Raw genomic sequence first — 21,950 nt, forward strand, 5'->3', positions numbered from 1 at the left:
TCACTTCTCCTTCCCCTCTGATTGACGTTATTTTTCTACCCTTCCCCCACCCCCCATATTTGTCTTTGATTAAGAACTGGTTCAATACCGTAAAAGGATTTTTTGGTGAATATTCGTTTGAAGCCAGATCATCAGCTGGTGGAAATCAGCATAGTGTAAGTGGAACTATGCCAATTTACACAGATTTGGCCCTTGCGTTTTGAAATGAATCCATTTTGTTCTTGATCCCACCCCATTTGTGGCTGCTTCTGGCAAGAGAATGATGTTTAAAGAAAGTACATTTCAAAGACTCATGCCTGAGTTTTCAGGGAAGTTGCATCTTAAATTTCTGCTTGGATGAAATCTGCTTGTCTGAACAAAGATAGCATAAGGGATATGTACCACTAAGTCCTACTGAAGGCTATCAACACAAGTCCTATGGACCACTTACACCAAGATTTTAAGTGGGTTATCAGTAGTGCATCTAGTCCTGTCTTGGACCTCTGAACAAGGTGAATTGTGCTACTCGGCATGTATAGCATCATCAGGGCTTTCATGACCAAAAGAAAATCGAAATTAATTTGACTAGTCATAATGAACACAGCTGATCCGGCTTGTCAAGAACCCTTTCCAACATGTTCTGAGAATAACAAAAAAATGCACAAACCAATCCAACAAATAGATTAGGGGCATTGGGAACTCCGTCTGTTATCTTGTGAGTGTAAAAAGTGGAGAAATTCATCAGTATGAAGTATCGGTTTTGCTTTACTTGTCATTAAATCTTCAACAGAGACGTGCATTTGGTCGGGATGTTCAGAAGCACTCCGCAGTGGCTGGACTCTGCACCCATTGATGTTACTGGAGGTTTTCCCATTCACCATAGATGCCAATGGGAGCAGATTTAGACCATCAGTGTATGTGTTAGAAAATGTGTCCGTTAGGGCTTGCCTCTGAAGAGAGGTAGCGTGCGGCAAGCCAGGAGGTAAACCCACGGCGTACCTGCCCGACATCGGAGGTCTGGCCCCACAGACCCTGCTAGTGCATACTAGAAATTCCCCAGTGCACTAGCTCTCCCTAGAGACAAGCCCTTAGTCCTTGTGACAGTGCAGAGGGTGGGTTTGAGAACAGCGTCCCTCACGTTTGAAGCTAAGTGCTTCTTTCAACCGCATTGACTCAGAGGGGCTTCTCGTGCCTGGAAGTGCAACCAGCGACGGTGTCGTTGCCAACTTCTTTGGTCCGTTGGATGCTTCAATGTTTGTACAAACAGCTTCAGTAAGACAGACTGAGAGCGGCCAAGTCCAAAGCAGCCTCTGGTCTGTTCACTTGAAAATGGAGATGTGGGAGAACTTCATTAAATCCCTGGCCCATAGTTGAGATTCAGAAGTACGTCACTCACATCACATGCCGGTGCCCTAACATGAGCAAAAGGTTATAAAGGGAGAGAGATTCCCTCACCCCCCACCACAAACATACCTATTTTTTCCTCAAACTAACTGAAATGAAACATTTTGTATTAACCCAAAATGGACTTTTCCAATTGATCATTTGGGAAGTGATCTGAATATCTTTTCTAAATTATTTTGGTTTTCTGGCCAAACGGAATCATCAATTCTTCACCCAGCTTTTGTTAAACATTACTGCAGCCTCTCTGCAAGTCTTTCAGTTTACTTCAGTGGACCTTACATCAGACCCCAAAGTCCTTAATGAAAATATTTCCATCTTCTGTCCAAGGTGCAAAGGGATTGGAAGCAGCGCGACAGGATGAGGACAGAGTTAAGGTTGTTTGTGTGGCCTTAACAGCATGATCTAGTTAAACTGTGTTGTATCTTAACTGTATATTCCCAAACTTTCAAATTTCACTCATAAAATGTAGCCTTCTCTTTGAATGTCATCCAGTGTTCAGATGCCTTTATTTTTTTAAAAATTAACAACAAGAAACTCCTACATTGTTCACTTGTGGATTTTTCCCTTGAAGTAACTAATAGACATTTACAACCCAAGCTCCTAGTTCAGAATGTGTTATTTTTCACAGGATTTGTAAGAATCCCACTCACGCTGACGGGAGCTAATATGGTCAGATAGGCCAGCAGTTCCCAACCTTTTTGAGCATACGGACCCCTTTTCAATCTATTAAAATTTCACAGATCCTCCTCTCTGGAGGAGAAAAAAAAAGAAAAGGAAAAGAAAAGTCAAGAAAGAAAAAGAAAAGAAAAGTAAGTGTCGGGTCTACCGTTATAGGCCCAATCCTTATTTTTAAACTTTCTGTGGACACCCTGCAGTACTGTCACAGACCACCAGGGGTCCATGGACAACAGGCTGGGAACAACTGTGCAGCATGGCTGGGGCATTGACCAAACACATCTGGGACAATTAGCAAGGCACAATTTGGTCCTAGATTTAACGCCTCTCCCCCCCCCCCATGGCTGTCTAGGGTTTCTAGGCCCTGCTGAGTCACAGCTTTTCTGTGTCAATCAGCAGGACCATTGGCTTCCTTGGGTCATTGGCCGATTCTCACCAGCGGGGGGCGCTGTGTTTTTCATGCCTTTTAGAGAATTCTTCAGAACCGTCTCCCTCTTCACCTCCTTGCTCTGGTGCAGCGTCATGTACTGCAGCCCTACGACCTGCAGAAAGCTTCAGAGCTGCCCCGAACTCAAAGCTACCCAGCTGTCAGCCCCCACACCAGGCAGGAGGCTGGGTGAAAAGTCCCTGCTGCCTGGCTCTCTCGTTTGAAAAGACAGAAGCAGAGGGGAGAACCGGATTTGAGGCGTGCCAGGGAGCTAGGTGCGATTTCTCCTGCTTACGGACAAGATTGGAGGTCGGAAGTCAGGGCAACCGTCTTCACGTTCCAGCAAACGTGGGAGGAGGGATAGCTCAGTGGTTTGAGCATTGGCCTGCTAAACCCAAGATTGTAAGTTCAGTCCTTGCAGGGGACTATGTAGGGATCTGGGGCAAATCTGTCAGGGATGGTACTCGGCCCTGCTATGAGGGTGGGAGACTGGACTAGATGACCTCTCAAGGTCCCTTCCAGCTCTATGAGATGGTATATCTCCATATGTTATATTATATTATTATAGCATGTTGCTCTGCGGCAGCGGTGCGCACCATTCTGCTTGTGCTGTGGGGCACACTTGCAGCGCAGCTGACGGTGCGGTTGACAACACTGAATGAACAGTTTTCCAGCCCACAGAAACCAGTCAGGGATGTACCCCATGTGCCAAACATTGACTCTGACAGCACAGAGACAGTCCGGCTCTCTGAAGAGCTAGCGGTGCATGTTCTAGTCATAGCTAATCAGGAATGGTGTGACTCATTCGTTTATACACGGGCTCTGGCCGTCGATAATATTTTACTGCTTCACCAGCGTTCGTGTTTGTACTTAAGGTATTAAGTTTACTGTATTCCTTGGCTCTCACAGCTCTGGAAAAATGCTGCTGCTTTAAGACCTCATAAACCAGGTGCACGTTAAATCCAATGGTTTAAATCCACATTAAGCCCTGAATGATCTGAAATAGCATCATTCCAGTGTTAGAGATTTTGTTGCATTCGTTTTGAGGTAGCCGTGTGTAAAGCAAGCCCTTTGACACGATTTTCATTTGAGTGCAGTTTTGGGGGTCTTCAGGTGCTCCCCACACCTTACTCTTGCAACCTTGGTTTAAGCCCTCTCTCAGCAGAGGTTTCCGATCGTGCTGGTTTTTGCCATGTATTACTCTTATCTGTAATTAAAACACATCTTTGGAACCTAGACAAGCAAACCTCTTTCATGTAAAAAGTGCTTCCAAATTTAATCCTGGTATTTCAGAAATAACAGATGATAGAACCATAACATCGTGTTAACATAGGTGTGGAAGGGACCTCGTGAGGTCATGAAATGCAGCCCCCTCTGCTGAGAAACGAGCAAGTAACTCTAGATCACCACTGACAGGTGTTTGTCGGACCTGTTCCTAAAACCTTCCGATGAACGGGCTTCTATAACCTCCCTCAAAAGCCTGCTCCAGAGCTGAACTTTCCTGACAATTAGAGAGTTTCCTGATATCTAACCTAAATCTCCCGTGCTACAGATTAACCCGACTACTACACGTCCTACCTTCAGCCTGGCCTCGTCACATATTTGAAGAATATCAGTTCCCCACTCAGTCTTTTCGCAAGAATAAACGTGCCCTGGTTTTTTTAACCTTTCCTCAGAGGTCAAGAATTCTTAACCTTTACTCATGTTGGCCGCTCTCCTGTGGGCTGTCTCCAATTTGTCCACATCTTTCCTAACGTGCAGCACCCAGAACGGGACACAGGGGTCCAGCTGATGCTTCACCAGCGCTGAGTACAGCAGGAGAGTTGCACAGAAATGCCACACCCCTTTAATCTACTCCAGGCTGAGATGAGCCTTTTCCACAATTCGTCACTGTGTTGGCTTCTAGGCCTTGTCTGCACTGGCATGTTTTGTTGGCAAAACCTGCCATTTGGCGACAAAACAGTGAGAACGTTTACACTACAGTGCAACTTTTGTTGGGAAAAAACCCACATCATTTTGGCAATCAATAACATCTAGTCTTGCAAGAGATTTTTGACTTATTCCCTCCCTTTATTGTCAAGAAAGAGCCAGGGTGGACTCTGCTGTTTGTTTTGTGGCTTCTGCCAATATCCCACAATGCCTGCCTTGATGGCGCTGTTCAGTGTTTTGTGATCTCTGTCGCCCTGCAGGCATGTGTCCCTCCCCTTTCAAAGTTCTGGGAAGTGTCTGACAGCTGAGTGAGCTGCTCTGTTTGGGGAACAAAATTGTTGGAGTGCTCCTGTTCTGCCCTGCACTAGGAACACCATGGGAGTTTAACAGGGAACCTTTGATAACTACTCCGTGAGTACGGTCTTTCAACCAGCTGTGCACCTGCCTTATAGTAATTTCATCTAAATCACATTTCCCTATTTGCTTATGATGAGACTGTCATGTGGGACTTTGTGCCAAGTCTCACTAAAATCCAGATATTTCACATCTACTGCTTCCCTACAAGCCATGAGGCCAGCAACCCCATGAAAGAAGGGAATTAGGTTGGTTTGATGTGATTTGCTCTTGACAAATCCATGCGAGATATTCTTTATAACCCTATTTCCTCCATAGTCTTACAAACAAATTGTTTAATAATTTCTTCAAGTTGTCTTTACAGATATTAAAGTTAGGCAGACTGATCAATTGTTCTCTGGTTCCTCTTTGTTCCCCTTTTAAAAGATAGGTGTGCTAGTCCTTTAAGTAACCTACAGTGAATTTCATCAGGCTTCAATACATCCAACTTACCTAACTCTTCTTTAACTCGCTATTTAGTTCAGCCTGTGTTCCTTTTCTCTTGCTGTTCATATTAATTGTGCCGAGTGCTCACCATTAGCTTTTTTAATGGAGGCTGAAGCAAAATAATCATTAAACACCTCTGTGTGCTAGATGGCATCCGTTATTCGATTTCCTTCCTCGCTAAGCAGAGGACGTACGCTGTCATTTGTCTTTCTCTTGCAAGGGACGTCAGCCTTGAGGAGCTGAAGTGCCATCCTTGAACGAAGCCAGAAAGCAGCAAGCTACGTGAGGTGTGTTGTCCTAGCGTTGCCTGGCAACATTTGTGACTTTATAGGTGATGGTGCCAGCCTGTGACAATACCCAGTTGTAATGTGCACCCAAGCATTGAAACCTCCATCACCAAGTGGTTGTTAGGTGGATCTCTCACTACCACACTGAGGAAGGTTTTAAATGCCGATTTCCCTTCCTGGCAGATGGCAATGGCCATGCCTGTCTGCTCAGAGGGGGTCCGGGGTCTCCTCTCTTTCATCTCCCCTCTTGGCACCTGGTGGAAGTCTGGGCTCTGATTTTCTGCCTCTGTGTAAGGAGAGCAGCCAGCAGCATCCCCTACGCCAGCTGTCTAAGCCCTGCCTTGCAGCTTCTGGCCTCACCCAGTAAAGTCAATGGAAGAGCACCATGGGCATTGGGTGGGGGAATCTGTCGAGAGTCACTGATTATCACGGTTGGTTTTTAAATGACTCCCAGCTGTGCTACATCGGAACATTCCCCAGTCATTGCTGAGCTGAGCTTTGCATCACCCTAAGAGAAGCCCCCTACCTTTTAAGCAGATGGGGCACAGAGAGCCTGCCCTGTTTTTCTAAAGATCCCAGGACTTAGATCTCCCGAGTCCCAGCCCAGAGCCTTAGCTCCAACTATCCATCCACTGTACCAGGGAGCAGAGCAACACTGCCTCCCGAAAGGAGCCCAAAGAGGCCCTGGTTGTGCATCACTGCATGAGTGAGTGAGCGCGCTGACCCAGGCCAGAGATCATAGAACCATAGAGCTGGAAGAGACCTCAGAAGGCCAAGTCCAGCCCCCTGCTCTAGGCAGGACCAATCCCAACTAAATCAACCCAGCCAGGGCTTTGTCAAGCCGAGACTTAAACACCTCTAGGGTTGGAGACTCCACTACTTCCCTAGGGAACCCATCCCAGTGCTTCACCACTCTCCTAGTGAAATAATTTTTCCTAATAGCCAACCTGGACCTCTCCCACCACAACTTGAGACCATTGCTCGTTGTTCTGCTATCTGTCACCACTGAGAACAGCCTTCTCCAGCCTCTTTGGAAGCTCCCTTCAGTAAGTTGAAGGCTCCTCTCAAATCCCCCCTCACTCTTCTCTTCTGCAGACTAAACAGACCCAACTCCCTCAGCCTCTCCTCGTAGCTCCAGCCCCCTACTCAGTTTGGTTTGCCAAGATCCAAGGCCAGACGGGACTGTTGTGATCACCCAGTTTGCTCGCCAGCCCGGATAGAGCTCAAGTTTGAACTAGAGCCGCTCTCAGTGCCAGAGAATTCAACACATCACCTGGGTAAGTTTAAACTGAGAGGGGTGTGGCCCCAGGGTGGGAAATCCTTGCCCCAGGGCATTGGCATGGAGTGAAGGACGGGCTGTGATTTCCAAGGGCCAAAGAGCTAAGGAGAACACAGGGCCGTGGGTGTTGTACAAGAGTTGGTTCACCAAGGGAATTGAGTGAAACAGGGTCTTTGGAGGCCAACCTGCCATGGAGGATCCTGGAAAACCAGCTCAGTGCGATATTGTCACTGATGGAGATTCTACCACACCCCTCAGTAAGTTGTTCCAATGGCTCTCTCCTTATTTCCCATCTGAACTTGTTGAGGAACAACACCCTGTCATTGAGTCATGTCAGACCTTTTGCTGTTAGGCTGAAGAGCTCATTATTACACCATCATTCCCCTTGCAGCTACTTACAGCCTGTCAGCAAGTCACCCCTGTACTGTAAGCTCAATCGACGGAGCTCCTGGAGTCTCTCACTGTACAGCAGGGTTTCTAATCCTTGAATTATTCTCAGGGCTTTTCTTTGGCCCCTCTCCAATTTACCAACTTTCTTGGATCGTGGGCACCAGAACAATAATCCCACCCGAGTCAAAGATGGAGGTCAAATCACCTCTTGAGATCCTCCGATCCCCTGTTTATGTATCCTGGAGGACAGTAGCTTTTTTGACCCCAGCATCACTATGGGAGTGCGTGTTCCACTGACTGTGATTCCCCACCACAACCCTCCAACTTATTTTTGAAGATCTTTCCCAGAAAGGTCTAGAGAACATGACCTATGAAGCCAGGCTTCATGAACTGGGCTTGTTTAGTTTGGAAAAAAGAAGATTAAGGGGGGACATGATAGCGGTTTTCAAATATCTAAAAGGGTGTCACAAGGAGGAAGGAGAAAATTTGTTCCTCTTGGTTTCTGAGGACAGGACAAGGAGTAATGGGCTTAAAGTGCAGCAGGGGAGGTTTAGATTGGACATTAGGAAAAAATTCCTAACTGTCAGGGTGGTCAAATATTGGAATAAATTGCCAAGGGAGGTGGTGGAATCTCCCTCTCTGGAGATATTTAAGAACAGGTTAGATAGACATCTGTCAGGGATGGTGTAGGTGGAGCTTGGTCCTGCCTTGAGGGCGGGGGGCTGGACTCGATGACCTCTCAAGGTCCCTTCCAGTCCTATGATTCTAGAAGCGAGTTCCCCATCCTGTATGTCCACCCATTGGAAACTGGCATTTCCAGAGCTAGGTGCTAAAGCCTGACCAGCCTAACTTGATTTTAGCAGGGACATCATTCGTTAATCTAGGAGAGGAAGAACATTGTCTGTCTTTCTAGGCTCTTGTATGGTCCCCATCTGTGGGGTCTCTCCCTACAGAAGGATATTGATGCCCCTTTTGCTTTGCAGCTGTGCGGCCGATGGGCCTAGACTGGAGACATCATTGAGGAGTGACTCCAATCAGAATATTCAGGAGTGTACTCAGTGTGTCTCTGGGTTCGCCTCTGTCTAATGGGATTTGGGCAGGGGGAGGACTTATGACCCCTCAGTTGCTTTCAGCTGGTTTTCAATTACCCCCTTAATTAAGGGATGCCTAAGTGACCCGCTCCTGTTTCGCTGCCCCGCAATCAGCAGCTGAGCAGAAGCATCAAAACCCAGGGTCTTATGTCACTGCCGCGGGTGGAACATCTTGATCCAATTATCCCCCCTCACACCGATGCTGGAGGCTGCCTGGGTTGGTATTTGCCCATCTCTATGAATGAATTTCCCGTAATATAAACCATGCACGTGCCTCTCGGCACTTAACAGGAGAAGCAAAAACAAAACAAAACCAAAAACCCTCAAACCTCAAACCCCAGCAAAAGCTTCCCCTTCTAAAGCACCCTCTCGTGCCAGGATGCCTCCTGGTGCTTTAAAGACGCAGGGTAACGGAATACCACCAGGTGGACGGGACGGGAGCGGGGGCACTTCTGCTTCCATTTAAAGAGGGAAACAACCTTGCTCTCGGCTGCTTTTCAATTGCCATGTTAATTAAGCCATGCACAGGAGCCCAGCTGCCAGACCGCTGCCGCAGCTGAAGAGTCGGGGCAAAAGGTGCTGCAAAATATGGGCAGCTTCCCCCCCTTTGCCCTGGGCAGGTCCCCAGCTGCTGAGGGATGCTCAGGGCCGGGCAGGGTCCCTAGATCTTGCTGGCTTGGCCAGTTGTGGCATCTGAGCCCTGCGGGTGCCAGTCTGCACTCCCATCGCCAGCCTGGCTCCTGCCCAGACTGTTGATTGCCTGTGCCACCTGCCCACCTCCTAGCGAAGAGCAGCCAATCAGGGCTGCTGCAGGAGGCAGGCTAAGACACCCCTCCCCTTTCAGGAGATGAGAGGCATTCCTGGTAGTGAAGGGAGTGGCTGACTCCTGTGTGCAATGGGTTAGTCCACACCTGCTTCCCCCTCTTTTGTGCAGTGGGTTAATCTGCCCCCTCCATGTAATGGGCCAGTCTGCTTCTCCTTGGTGCCCCATGCAGACATAGCTGGGAGGGGGAGCAGACCGCTTTGTGGGGCTGCCCCAACTCCCAGGACTTGCATGGCAGAGTACCAGCCCTCCAATGCTGCAGAAGGGCAGGTTGGGGGGTAGCTTGATTGTGCGCTTGGGCCAGAGGTGAGGTCTGGGCATGGGGATATGACATGCATGGATGTGGGGCTTTCGGTGCATCGCTGATGGTGGGGGGGGCGTTGTTGGGGCACAGAGTTAATTGACGCTGGGGAGCAATGGCTAGAATACACCTCAAGAAACGGCATGCAAAGGACCTGGCGATGGTGATATCAAGCTCTGCAAAGTTTAGCAATGCCTGTGCACGCCTCGTTCGGCTCCCTTGGGAGAGCGTCTTTAATGACATAAACACAGGCTATTTTCTCCACCGGATCCCTGCCTTAGTCAACATACCATACAGACAGCACGTTCTAAATGAGCGGCTCTTCAGCATTTCTTTATGGCCTCAGCTTTCAATGTGTAGCCCCATGCATTATTTACCCCACGCCGTCACAACGCTTCACTGAATGCGGCCTTATTAATTTCCTCCTGGGCCTTTCTGCAGTGCTCTAATCATGGTGTCGCAGTTCCTTCTGAGCATTAATGAATGTACTTTCCAACATCCTTGTGAGGGAGGAGATGTATTTTAATCCCCTTTGAACACATGGAAACCAGAGGCCTTGCCTACACTAAACAGAAGATCACTGCTACCGTGATTGATTTTCCAGAGTTTGATTTAGTGAGTCTAGTTAAGACTCGCTAAACTGAACTCAGAGCATGCCCCCACCGGCCTCCAGTACTCCTGCTTTTGCCAACTTGTAAATCCTTGCTTCTCAAAGGAAAGATCACCAGGATTTTTGAATGTGGACAAAACAATGAATTCCCCATAGTTCCATTTTTGGGAAAGGATGGGTTATTTTGGCTGATTTTATCTGTAACCCAGCGTGGGAAATTTCAGTGCCACCCGTGAAAGTCTGTCAAGGTTATAAGCAACTAAAACCAGAGTCTTGGAATGGGAAATGTTAGGAAACCTTATTGGGAGAGGGCAGACAGGCCGCAGGCTGCAAGAAAGCAGTCACTGAGGGCTTGTGGCTCCACCTGGCTGATGTCGGCTGTGGTGTTAAAGGAAGAAGGCCTCACTCCATTTGCAGGAAGAAGAGCAGAGCCCCGCGTTTCCCTCAGTGAGGGAAGAAGATTCTGAGGCAGCTGCCTGCCTGGATGAATGTCCCAGAGGATGGAACTAGCAGAGAGGGGAAATGGACCCAACACTGGATGAAGACGGGCCCAAGTGGGACAGGACACTGCCCAAGGATGACCTGTGGGCTCCCATGGACCTATCTTGCTCACAGGCATTTCTACCCACTGGTTTGCTCTGTTACTTCACTGTAGTCACGGGCTCTTAGTGAGGCTGCAGCCTCTTCCTCTTGGCCAGGAAGGACTTTCCTGTGAGCAGCCCATGCTGCTTTCCCGCCGCCCCTCAGGCCAACACCCACCCAGCGGTGCTCCGCGGGGAGCCGAGGAACACACCGCTGCACTGGACATACAGTCGCATTTGTAGACAGGCCTTTTATGGTCAGTTGCAGGCCAGAAGACCACCCACACTGGGGGGTGAAAACATTTCCAACGTGACCCTGTGCTCCTCCCACCTGCCCAGCCCATCCCTTTGTCTGTTTCTGCTGCTGGAGGCATCTTCTCGGAAGCCTGGAGTCTGAGCTTTTGTGTAGCTCCTCACACACCTGGGCCCTGATCTTGGACGGGGGCCTCTAGAAACTCCTGCAGTATAAATAATTCACCGTAATAAAGTAGGGGCCAGCTGTGCTAGATACGGCCCAGGTGTGCTCCATGGCCAAGGGGGAGCAGGCTTGGACCTCCATGACAAAACGTCTTGGGTAATATACCCGTAGTATGATCATGACCCCCCAACACCGCACAGATATGCACCGAGCCAGCCCTTCCGTTCCTGCGTACTCTCATCCGACAGACGTGGGCCTGCCCTCAGCTCGGGTGAGAAACAGAATGTCCCGCTCTGAGGGAGGCTGAGAGGCGGCTAAAACCCCAGCCCTCCTGACCTGCCCCAGCTCAAAGCGCAGGCTCGTTCTCGGTGCTGCTGGCGAGAGGGCCCTCCTAGTAGATAAGCGGCACCCATGCAGATAGCCGCGCCACGCAGCAATTACTGCACTGACAGAATAAAAATTGTGAGCTGTTTTGCAAATATTTTTGAAGCAGCAGCAGTAGGCGTAATTACACATAAAAATGAATCTCCATTATAGACTTTTAATTATCTACTCAGGTGAACCGTAATTTGAAGAGACAAGCTTTAAATATATTTTTCTTTAATAAAAAATGGAATTAACGGGAGGGGATTTTAATGCAATTAAGTGAAGAGGGGAGGCAATGAGGATTGCTATGTTAGAGCACAAGGGAGCTGTGCACCGGACAGCAATTCTCAGCTTTGCCACTTGCCACCTATAGGATCTTGGATGGGCCACTTTACCTCTCTGCCTCTCCATTGGCCCTCCCTCTGTCAGTCTTGTCTAACTCGACTGTAAACTTCTTGGGATAGGGCCTGCCTCTGCCCTAACACAACGGGGCCCTGGGTGAGACAGCAGCCCCTCAGTACTGCCGAAATCCCTAGAAGTCACAAGCAACAGCTCTGTTAGCAATAAAGTTAGCCCGGCTGGGCTGATGTAGCTGAGGTGCCAGCTGTGTTTTCAGCCCTTTGCTGTGGTGTTTTGATCCCTCCATCCATTACATATCCTTAGAGGCAAGCCCCGTGGAGTCAGAACCTCCAGAGATGCCGGCCTTGCAGGTGACAGGTGTGAGAATAAGGTTGTGTGGCAGAGATACTGTCAGACCCCCTCAGTCCTGACCCGCATGCCCATGGCATTCAGAGGTGGAACAATCCAAGTAACACACAGCGAAGGGGAGAACAAGGGAGAGGCCCAAAAGCTTCCCCCACAAATGCTGCCTTCAAAAACACAAGACTTGCCTGGCTGCACAGAAGCGGCCTGGGCTAGAGCCCTTAATTTCCCCCTCTTTGTTGGCGGGCACTCACTGGAAAGCGTCTCCAGCAGTTGATCCAGGGGAAACATGAATTTGCTATCAGAACAGCTACCCTGGGACTGGTGTTCAACTCACGCGCACACGCCGAAATGCCAGCTGCTCCACCACAAAAACAAAACCCCTCGACAGCACTGTCACGGTTGGGATTCTTAACAGAAGCCAGGCACTGACCCCTGCCACAATGCACCCAGAAAATGGCTGTCTAGTAACAGCTGAGCAGGTGGTGAGTTGTAATCAGCTGAAACGCCCCATTATTGCTCCCCTAACTCCTCCCACTCGTGTTTGTTCTGCCCACTGAGGCCATCTTGCCGTGTAGCTTGCGAGCCTTTTGGGCCAAGGACCATCCTTCACTCGACTTGGAATTTTCAGATGCCCACCCAATGATCTGAAATGCCCACTCGGAGTCTAGCAGAATGGGTCTCCGGCACGGTTGAGGCCACTGTGGAAACGAGGGCTGATAGTGGAGTGTGAACTGGTGTCTCGTTCTTAGGAACAACCCCGCTGGGTCCCATGGGCAAGATGGGGACGCTTTGGACCTGTTCTGGGGTTAAACACCAGAGCCCACTGACGTGGTGCCTTTCCCCACCCCACATCCAATGAGATTGCAAACTCCGGCAGCTCTCCAGCCCCAGACAGTCCCTCGGGGGCGCCAGCTCCTCGGTCCCTTTCCTGAGGCAGAGTCTGCTCCTCTTTGAGCTGGTGCAGTTTCATTATGCAGCCAAACGGAGTTATAAAATGTATGATGCTGTCAAGCCAACGGCAAGGTACTTCAGTGCATTGTTGCTGGAAGCCTATAATAAACGAGGAGGTTGCCGGTCATTTAAAAGAACATGGGAAGGATAATGTATTTACTGCAGCGATACTATCCAGACAGCAGGGGAATAATGGTCTGTTCCTTATCTCATCCTGGAAAGGGCAGGCGGGATATTTTAATAATGAAACCATTGTAGCCAGCAACGCTGCACAGCTGTCTTCGTGCTCTAGAACATCGTGCGGGCTGGGATCTGGTGACAATAAGTACAGCAATTCATCTCTAGTGCTGTTCTCCTGACCATGGCTAAGCACTTCATAAAGGAGGTGCGTGGGGATGGCTTCCCCCTGCCTTACACTCTCAAGAAACAAGCTAGAAACTCAATCCACATGGAAAGAAGGAAGGAAGGACCAACCGACTGACCGACCTTGACCTACCTGCAATTCCTGACTGCAATGACGAATGTCAAACTGTTGGCCAACAGAGGAGCTAAATGTCAGATCCCGCCCCTCCAGATCCAGTCCCCAGTTATAAATTGAATGATCAGCCAAGCTTTTGTGTTTCGTTCCCACTTGTTCAGTTGCTAATCGGTATCTGTCAGATCATCATACTTTGAAGCAAAAGCAGAAATCAGTTTTCTTCACGGTACTAAGAAAAACTTCCCTGCTGTCTTCATCCTCTTTGTGGGAAACCCTAACACCCTTCTGGTCACCCAACATCACATGCTATAGATTGGCCTAACACCACGGATGTCAGTGGAACTAAGTCAGCTTTCTCCAGAGGAGCATCTGGTCCCTACATTTCATCGTCTCTTGTACCTCTCTTCTTCCAGTCTCCTAACCTCCATTTCTAGAATATTGTACAGGTTGGATCTCTCTAGTCCAGCACCCTCAGGTCCTGACCAATTCCAAACCAGAGAATTTGCTGGACCATGGGAGGTCGATACTGTCAGCAGCATCACCAACCCTTCCACTGCTTGCTACGCTCTGAGAAGACATTTAGGGGCAAATTAGAGCTAAATAACAGCACAGAACACTAAGAGCCAGGACTGGCCGCTGTAAACAAACTTTAAGGGACCCCAGGAAACTTGGCCACCCCCATGAAAAGCGGACATCTGGCTAAGTAAATTCATACTGGACGACGGATGGTTCCGGACTAGAGAGGTTCAAGCTGTATTTCCCTTCTGCAGCGCAGTGAATGTGCCCTCGCTGAAAGATGGCTGTCATTTCTAGTGAGAGCCAACGGCCGTACCGACCGGTCGTTGCCTGGTGGCACTAGCTTTCTGTGCAAGACTTGTGCCTCTTTTCAGTGATCTTTTTAACCTTCTTTTCAAAACCTGAACTAGATTGAGTTCCTTTGGGTACCTTGGGGCTCTTATCTCAGCCGTTGCTAATTGTTGACATCCTTCCTAAGAATGTGAGCAAGAGACCTGGACATTGCCTGGATCCTATTGCCGTGTACAGAGGCAATAGGATCTCCTAACTTCTTCTGTCGTCACCTCTCTCTGTGCTCATGGTAGCCTTTCTCGCCACTGCGAGTGCGTCGCCAGTCAGTGAACTACATAGACCCCAAAGTCGGGTTTGGCATGGCAGCTTCTGAGAGCAGGCGCCCCCTGCAGGAGGAGCGGCACCTATTTGTGGCTGCTGCCTTGGACCCAGAGCCAAGGGATGGAGTAGCCCCATATCCCTGGGAGCCAGGCTCCGAGGAAGAGGGCAAAGGGGGTGCTATGCTCCTGCCCAAGCATCTGCTTCTGAACCTCCAAGTTAGGGAGCAGATCAAGCTGGAAATGGCTCCCCTCCTCACCCTCTCCAGCAGTGCTTAAAACTAAAGTTGCCTTGTTTTGTTTTACAATTATACCTTACATGCATAATGGGCCACACGTTGTATTCTGGTGCTTTCTGAGAGTTGTACTCTGCAGGTATTTTAGGAATAGCTGAATTCCCCAACCACTTTGCCCCTGGCCTGCCACTTCCATGAAGGCACCTCTATCCCCTCCCGAAGCACTAGCCACTAGGTTTCTTGCTGGGGATGATGACGAATAGTCCTGCCGATTGACCTGGCCACACTATTTCAGCTAGAAAGTAACACAAGAAGTTCCTGATTTCATCTCCGACTCATGGCTTAAAGTCTTCGCTCTGACCAGTAGGCATGACCACCCCTACTCTGACTAATAGTCCCAACAGCCCTTCTCTGGGTTCTGACATCTATTTATCATCCCCCATCAGGACATTCCGTGGTGTCAGAAGACTCTCAGGGGAATGTACCAAAAGGGAAACAAATGTTTTGGCTCAGATGCATTTTTGTGCCGTGCAAACCCTTGACCACAAGATCTGCCCCTGGGGCACTTTTGCTGAATGCTGCCGCCGCCTGTCCCTGCAGAATGCCCACTAATCGCATTTGCAACTAATTTAGAACTAATTTAGAGGGTGAACAATGGACTCAATCAGAGCTCCTTTCCCAGAACATTGACTGTGGCAGGGCGCGTCTTTGCTGGGCTATTGTAGGTATTTTACCAGCCCTTGGCACGGCAGTGATTTTCCTAATGTGAATTGGCAGCCGTCGTGTTTGCTCTCTGCACAACCCGAGGCACCACGCTTAGGTTTGTTTGTTTATATCTATATTTTTGGTTACGATAATTGTTCTTCCCACCGTGACGGCTGTATGGGTTGTAAGCTCCTTGCAAGTGCGACTGTGGGGATTAGCGATAACGCTGCCTCTTTTACGGCGGGGCTTCTGATTTAAAATTTGAACTAGAACAAAGGAAATTCAATTCCATTCCCACACCTGGTGTATAAAACAGCACTTGCCGATGCCGGGGAGGGAATGCAAAGGGAAAGCTGAAATTCTCTGCTAAATATGGTGTCATTTCATTTCTTCCCTTCAAAAGGCCACCAAAATGGATGGCTGCTTTTAGCGTTGTATCTCCCTGCTTGAGAGTCTGTTTGCAGGGCCGTAGTTATCTTACTCAGCCTATTTTCCATGTAGATCTCAAGGCGTTTGACGCAGAGGTGAGGAAGGTTGGTCTTGTGGTTAAAATATTCTAGGCTCTGCTACTGATCTTCTCTGCATCCTTGGACAGGTCACTCGATAGTCAGTCCGCAGTGAAGAATATTCAGCCTCCCGTCGACACGCGGGGTGGGGGTCAGACCTTCAATGTCTCAGGGGTTCAGCTCCCACTCGCCACAAAACAGGGATAATGACGAGCTTGCGGGGTCTTCAGGGCAGGCACTGCCTCTTGCAATGTGTATGAACGGTGCAGAGAGCAAAGAGGCCCTGATCTTGACCCTGTTCCATCTCGTTTTACAGAAAGTTGAGCTGAAGCACGGGAAGGTCATGGGGTGAGCCAGGTAGGTGGCCAACAGGTTGTCCTTGGCTCCCCTCCCATGGGCTTTGCCTTGGCCATTGTTTGTAAATGCAGCCATGTGGTCTCCGAATTAGCTCTGCAGGCTTCATTCTGACTTAGGTTTTCAGGGGGAAGGAAAGACCTTGTTGTTGTCCCATCCATGGAGTTTTTAAGTCCCTGGAGCCTTTAGCCATAGGAGTTTGCCCTCTCTCCTTGGCCTCCCTGAACCTGCCTATAGCAGTGTCTTATTCAGCTTGTCGTCTTCACTGAACCCCACCGCTGGGAGTGTCCAGCTGGCCTCTGACAGGACCAGGGCTCTTGACGTGGCCTTCCCATCATGCCCTAACCCTTGAAAGGAGCACAGCAAAAGGCGGGGTGTGAGGGATGCCGGGGAAGCGGAGGGAGCTGGAACTGTGAATACACAAAAGCGGGAGCAACTGCAAGAAGCAGTAACCCTAGCAACAGTGTCTCCGGATTTGAATGTAATTATGTCTGGAACGTGATAAACACTCCGAAGGACTCCTTATGTGGAGATCATACTAAGCGAGCCTTTGAAATTACCCTCATCAAATATTGAAAGAGGGAGAGTTTTAAAAAAAGAAAGACCCCAGCCAGCGCCCGCAGGCGACGGGTTAATGGGATCTGTCGATTTATCAAGGCAACATAACCCACCAGTAACCCTGGCTGGCAACGAAATTCAAAGAGGGGGAGGGGGATAAAAACATCTGGAAGGGCTGTGGTATCGATTTGCCTTTTGTTTGATGTTCTGCATGCTGATCAGCAATCCCAATAAACGCCATTTATCTCCCCGCACTGCGCGGTGAGGAATCTTGCATCGCTGCAGAAGGTGAAGGGGTGGCGCCCAGGGGCCGGCATGGGTGGGAAGCAAGAAGAGGCTGGCAAAGAAGCCTCCTTCCCTGAGAATCACAGCTCTTCACAGAAGGGAGACCTGCTCAGCTCCTGGGGGTGGTGTTCCTGGCCTCCTCCAACAGTTCTGCCATCAGACCATGCCTGATTTCCGGGGACCTGCTTCTCCGGGGCTGGGAGAAGGCTCCATTGCGTGTGGTTAGTCGTCGTCGAGTTCCTCGTCCTGTGCTGCGAACTCTTGCTGTGAAGGAGCCCTCCAGTGCCGGCGATGACGATGGGGGGTCAATGTTGATTCTATCCCAAGAGGAAACCCGCCCCCCCCAATTCCTGTGGGACGGGAGAATGGAATTTGCTCCTCTTGGAGATTTTGAAATTCCCAGCACAGAGCCAACCATAGACTCTGCTACTGAGCTGATGCTGCCTGGACTCCTGCTGGCGCCCGGAAAACACAACTTGTCTCTATTGTTTTCTGCTGGGAGCTCAAAGAACCCATGCCGCGGGCAAGTGCACCCTGAGGCCATGTGGCATCCTGGGACAAGGCCATATTGATCCAGGGCCTGGAGATGGATAGAGCAAGGTGGCAGGCTGATCCTGAGAGAGTGTGGTCCACATGCACTCGGAGATCCCCTTGCCCGCAGCACCAGTGAGCCAAACTTTCCCCTTCTTGTCTTGGAAAAAGATCATCAGACAAGTTCCCGGCCCCTCCACTCATTCTCCAGGGACTGGGGAAAGAGTACTCCATTGCTTTGGACTCCCCCATATCCAGATCCTGTCGTGCCATCATGGGACAGAGTCACGGGTATCTTCTTCCAACACTGAACAAGGAACTCAGTAGACTCCTTTCCAGCTACTCTGTCGGCCTGTATCCCGGCCTGGAACCTTCCCCATCCCTCCTGTCGGCCTTCCTCCCTGCTACTGATTCCAAGAGAGAGCACCCGCGTCCTGGACTCAATCCCCTGGGCCAATGCAGGGTGGGCTGGAGAATTTCCACCGCGAGTTCTGCTCCTCCCGCAGGCCTTTGAGTAGGACGGCAGTGTTTTGACCATCTTGGGGAGGCCTCAAAGGTGGCTGTGATGTCCCCGTCCCGGTTCCTATCTGCTCCTCTCTTCCCGAGCCTTTTTGAAGGAGGGAGAGAAGCGTCTCGGGGGCTCTGGTGGATGCAGGCTGAGTGAATGCAGCACCAGCCTTGCCTGGAGTTAGCGACACTGTTCTGTGAGAACAATGAGGAGTCCTGTGGCACCTTATAGACAAACAGATTTATTGGAGCATGAGCTTTCGTGGGTAAAGACCCACTTCGTCAGATGCATGTGATGAAGTGGGTCTTTGCCCACGAAAGCTCATGCTCCAATAAATATGTTCGTCTATAAGGTGCCACAGGACTCCTCGTTCTTGCAGATTCAGACTAACACAGCGACCCCTCTGATTCTGTTCTTCAGGCAGTTGAAAAGGGGAGGGGGTGCGTAAAGAGAACAGAGCCTGGATTAACTGGGGGGACAAGGAGGAAGCATTTGTGCCCCTCAAAATGGTGCTTCGGCCCCTGCTGAGGTAGGCAGGGACGGCACAGTAACTCTGAGTTGAAAGCAGAGTTGAAAGATCCTTGGCCTGAGAGAAGCAAACGCAAGCTCGGTGCAACGCCTGGATTGCCGAGGAATGTCCGGACCTCAGGCATCCTTTAAAGGTTCGTTCTGACCGGCCGCAGAGGAAGGAGTCCTGCAGTGTGCGGAGGGACGTTGTCACTGGACAAAGAGAACGGCTGAACGTGCGGGGGCGGGAGGTCTGGCAAGTTAAAACCTGCTCAGCTTCATTTCTTTCCCCTCCCCCCGCCAGTTGCCTCCAAATGCCAAATCCCCAAGCAGGAGCCGGGTGTGGAGTCAGGCCCTGGGCATCCTCCACTTCCTCCCGCTCCGAGGTGGCAGAATAAAGAGCTCCTGCAGTAATCTCTCTCTAAGAGCTGCATTATTAAAACCTTCCTTTGGGAAATCCGGGGAGCGTAATTGCTCCAGTCTGCCTCTGCCCACTGAGCTGCTTGAATTAAGTGGGTGTTTTGGAAGCCTGAGCAGAGCCTTCTGGGAAATGCCCTTTGACCCTCCCGGCTGCACTTCTCAACCTGCCGCTAATTAGGATGGAGAGAGTCCCCCTTTGTTTCCACAGACTAGTTTACTTCTACCTTAACTTTCTGCCGGGAGCTCCCCAGAATGACTTGGTGCATAATGAATGGGGGGGAGCAGATGGCAGCGCACCGGCGCGGCAGAGCCGTGCCGCAAAACTTTTAACATTGCAAAGCAAAGCGGGAGAGAGGCCGGGCTTTGAACCGTTTGCCGAGTCTCCTCACAGCAAAGCCTCTCATTATCCACAGATCTGTGAGCCCTGGAATTAATGTCTGTAACAAGCCTTTGTTTCAAAAATAAAAACGAAAAGGAAAAGAAACACACCGCGTCTCACTGGTTTCATTCAGTATTTGCCGACTCGGGAGGGACTTCAGACACTAGATGAGGCTTGATACAACAGCTACTGAAGTGAAGGGAAAGACCGTAATGGGCTCTGGACCAGGTCCAAGGTGCGTTGTGGGGGAAACGGGCAGGGAGGCTTTGATGGCCTTAGTAGCACCAGGTGGGAAACTTTAGAGATTGAATTTCTTTCCTATCCCAAACCAGGAGGGAAAAGTCAATATCTCAAATTCCAGAGTGAGCACCAGAATTTTTCCTTTAGAAAATGTTGAAACATTCTGCCAACTTCAGAACTATTCCCCGCCCCCCCCCCAAAAAAAATGTTTGAGTCAAAACACATCAAAACTGGCCCTTTCCTGTGAATGGTGGGAGTGGGGGCAGCTGACAGACTTGCCAGGCCCATGGGCAAAGATGGGGGAGGCAACTCTGTGCTTCTGAATGGGCGGGGCCTCAGGTAGAATGGGTGGGGCATCCGGCAGAAGGGACGGAATTGGGGAAGCCGGCCCTCAACACTGTCCGGAGTGCGTTGCTGCCCACCCCATGCAGCCCTCGCCGCCCCCGGAGGACCTTGTGTGGTACAACAATTTAAAGGGCTTGCAACTTTGGCTGCTGTGGTGGCGTCGGATAACCCTGGGCCTTTCTGAATCAAAGAACAGGAAGAAGAGAGAATCGAGACCTTTCAAAGTTTTGGACCAAGCGAGGGGGCATGGGGGCGTCATTTGAGCTCCCCGCTTCAGGTGCCAAAATGTTGTGGACCAGCCCTGGCCGGGCCTCCCATGTTCTCACTCATACAATTAACATATGCACAGTGGTGCTGTCATCTCCTCCCAGAGGTCCCTGCCCCGTTTCTGCAGCGGCATGGCCCTCCGCCTCGGCAGCTTTGCATTTCCTGCGACGTGATTGGAAGTCTGCTCCGGGAGCCGGACAAGCAGAGACCCACCCCTGTGTTGCAGCCAGCCCTTCGTTTGGAGGGTGCGTGTGAGAGTTGAGCCGTGTCATCCAGGAGCGCGAGGCAGACTCCGATTTTGCAGCCTGGCTGGCAGCCCAGGCCCCACCCACCTTCAGTCATCGCCATGGTTTCTCAGTGCTAAGCCACAAGTCCCTTTCATTCAGAACCCATCCCCGGGTGCCAGAGGGCCGGGTGTCTCTCGAACACACTCGAGGGCTGAGGTTGTGCCTGGGACACAGGGCCCGGAGTTTAGAGCCAGTCTCGCCTTCAGAGGCTCTCTGGGCGACTGACTCTACCACCTTTCCTTTACGGTGTCCCGCAGGGAGAGCTGAACGCTCGAGCCAGGCATCTCACGGAATCCCCCTGCTACAGAGGCAGCCTGCCTTGGCCTCCCCAGGACTAAACACGCCTGAAGCAGGGAGAGTTTCAGCCTGGGTAGAGGCAGCATCAGAGGCCTGGATGAGGCGCTTGGGCCTACAGTGAGCCGGCCAGGGAGAGCAGCATGCGCGGATGAAAGTGGAATATTTGCTCAGCGTGCTGACAAGCCATGAATCGAAAGCAAGTGAAATGACTCCAGGGCCGCCGGGCCCGTCAGTTGGCAGCGCCCATTTGGGAAGCTGGCTCTCCGTGCACATTGCTCTCTCATGCTGCGTGTGGGGATGAATGTGTAAGCTGCGCCGCCTCCTCGCGCCCGGCCCGGCCTGAGGCAGGTTGTTTTCTTTCCTGGTCAGAAGACACTGGCTGAATGCAAACATCCCTGATGGACGTCTCCGAGTTGTCATGCTAGCTGAGTCCCGGCTCCTTCCACCAGCCCCCCCTCCCCCGTCCCTCCCCAACAAGGTATCGATTCTCCTTGTCTGGGCGGCTCTTCCTGATTATTAAAGGAGCCACGGAGCCGAACACAAGCCTGGCGGAGACCAGCCTTCCCACGGCCAGTGCTGAGGAGTGTATGTGAGGGGTAACCCTTCGGGGGTCCTGAGAGTGCTACCCCGATTATTCCATTGTGTTCCAGCCATGTACCAAGCAGGGGGACACAGCAGGAGAGCAAGTGCGAGAGGGGCTTGGTTACAAGGGAGATGGCTGAGGCCCAAACTGGAGCTCCCCATATGCACACGCACACACACACCAGGCAGTGCATGTACATTGTGGGCAGTGCCCCCAAGCCCTGGCCTGTTCTGGTGACTGGGAGTCTCTCCCGTGACTGCCGCGGAAGCTGGATCAGGCTAACT

The 21,950-nt window shown here is 50.6% G+C and overlaps 1 long non-coding RNA gene across 1 annotated transcript in view; it reads left to right on the forward strand.

The window, feature by feature from the left end:
- The first annotated feature begins 3,845 nt into the window (after window positions 1-3,845).
- LOC142830718 (uncharacterized) overlaps window positions 3,846-21,950 on the forward strand; it is a 31,093-nt gene continuing 12,988 nt past the window's right edge. The window contains exons 1-2 of the long non-coding RNA XR_012906163.1: window positions 3,846-5,831; window positions 6,637-6,818. This is a non-coding gene — a long non-coding RNA (uncharacterized LOC142830718). The remainder of the gene's footprint in view (window positions 5,832-6,636; window positions 6,819-21,950) is intronic.

The sequence above is a fragment of the Pelodiscus sinensis genome, chromosome 10 (assembly GCF_049634645.1).
Source record: "Pelodiscus sinensis isolate JC-2024 chromosome 10, ASM4963464v1, whole genome shotgun sequence".
In the NCBI taxonomy this organism is placed as follows: Eukaryota; Metazoa; Chordata; order Testudines; family Trionychidae; genus Pelodiscus; species Pelodiscus sinensis.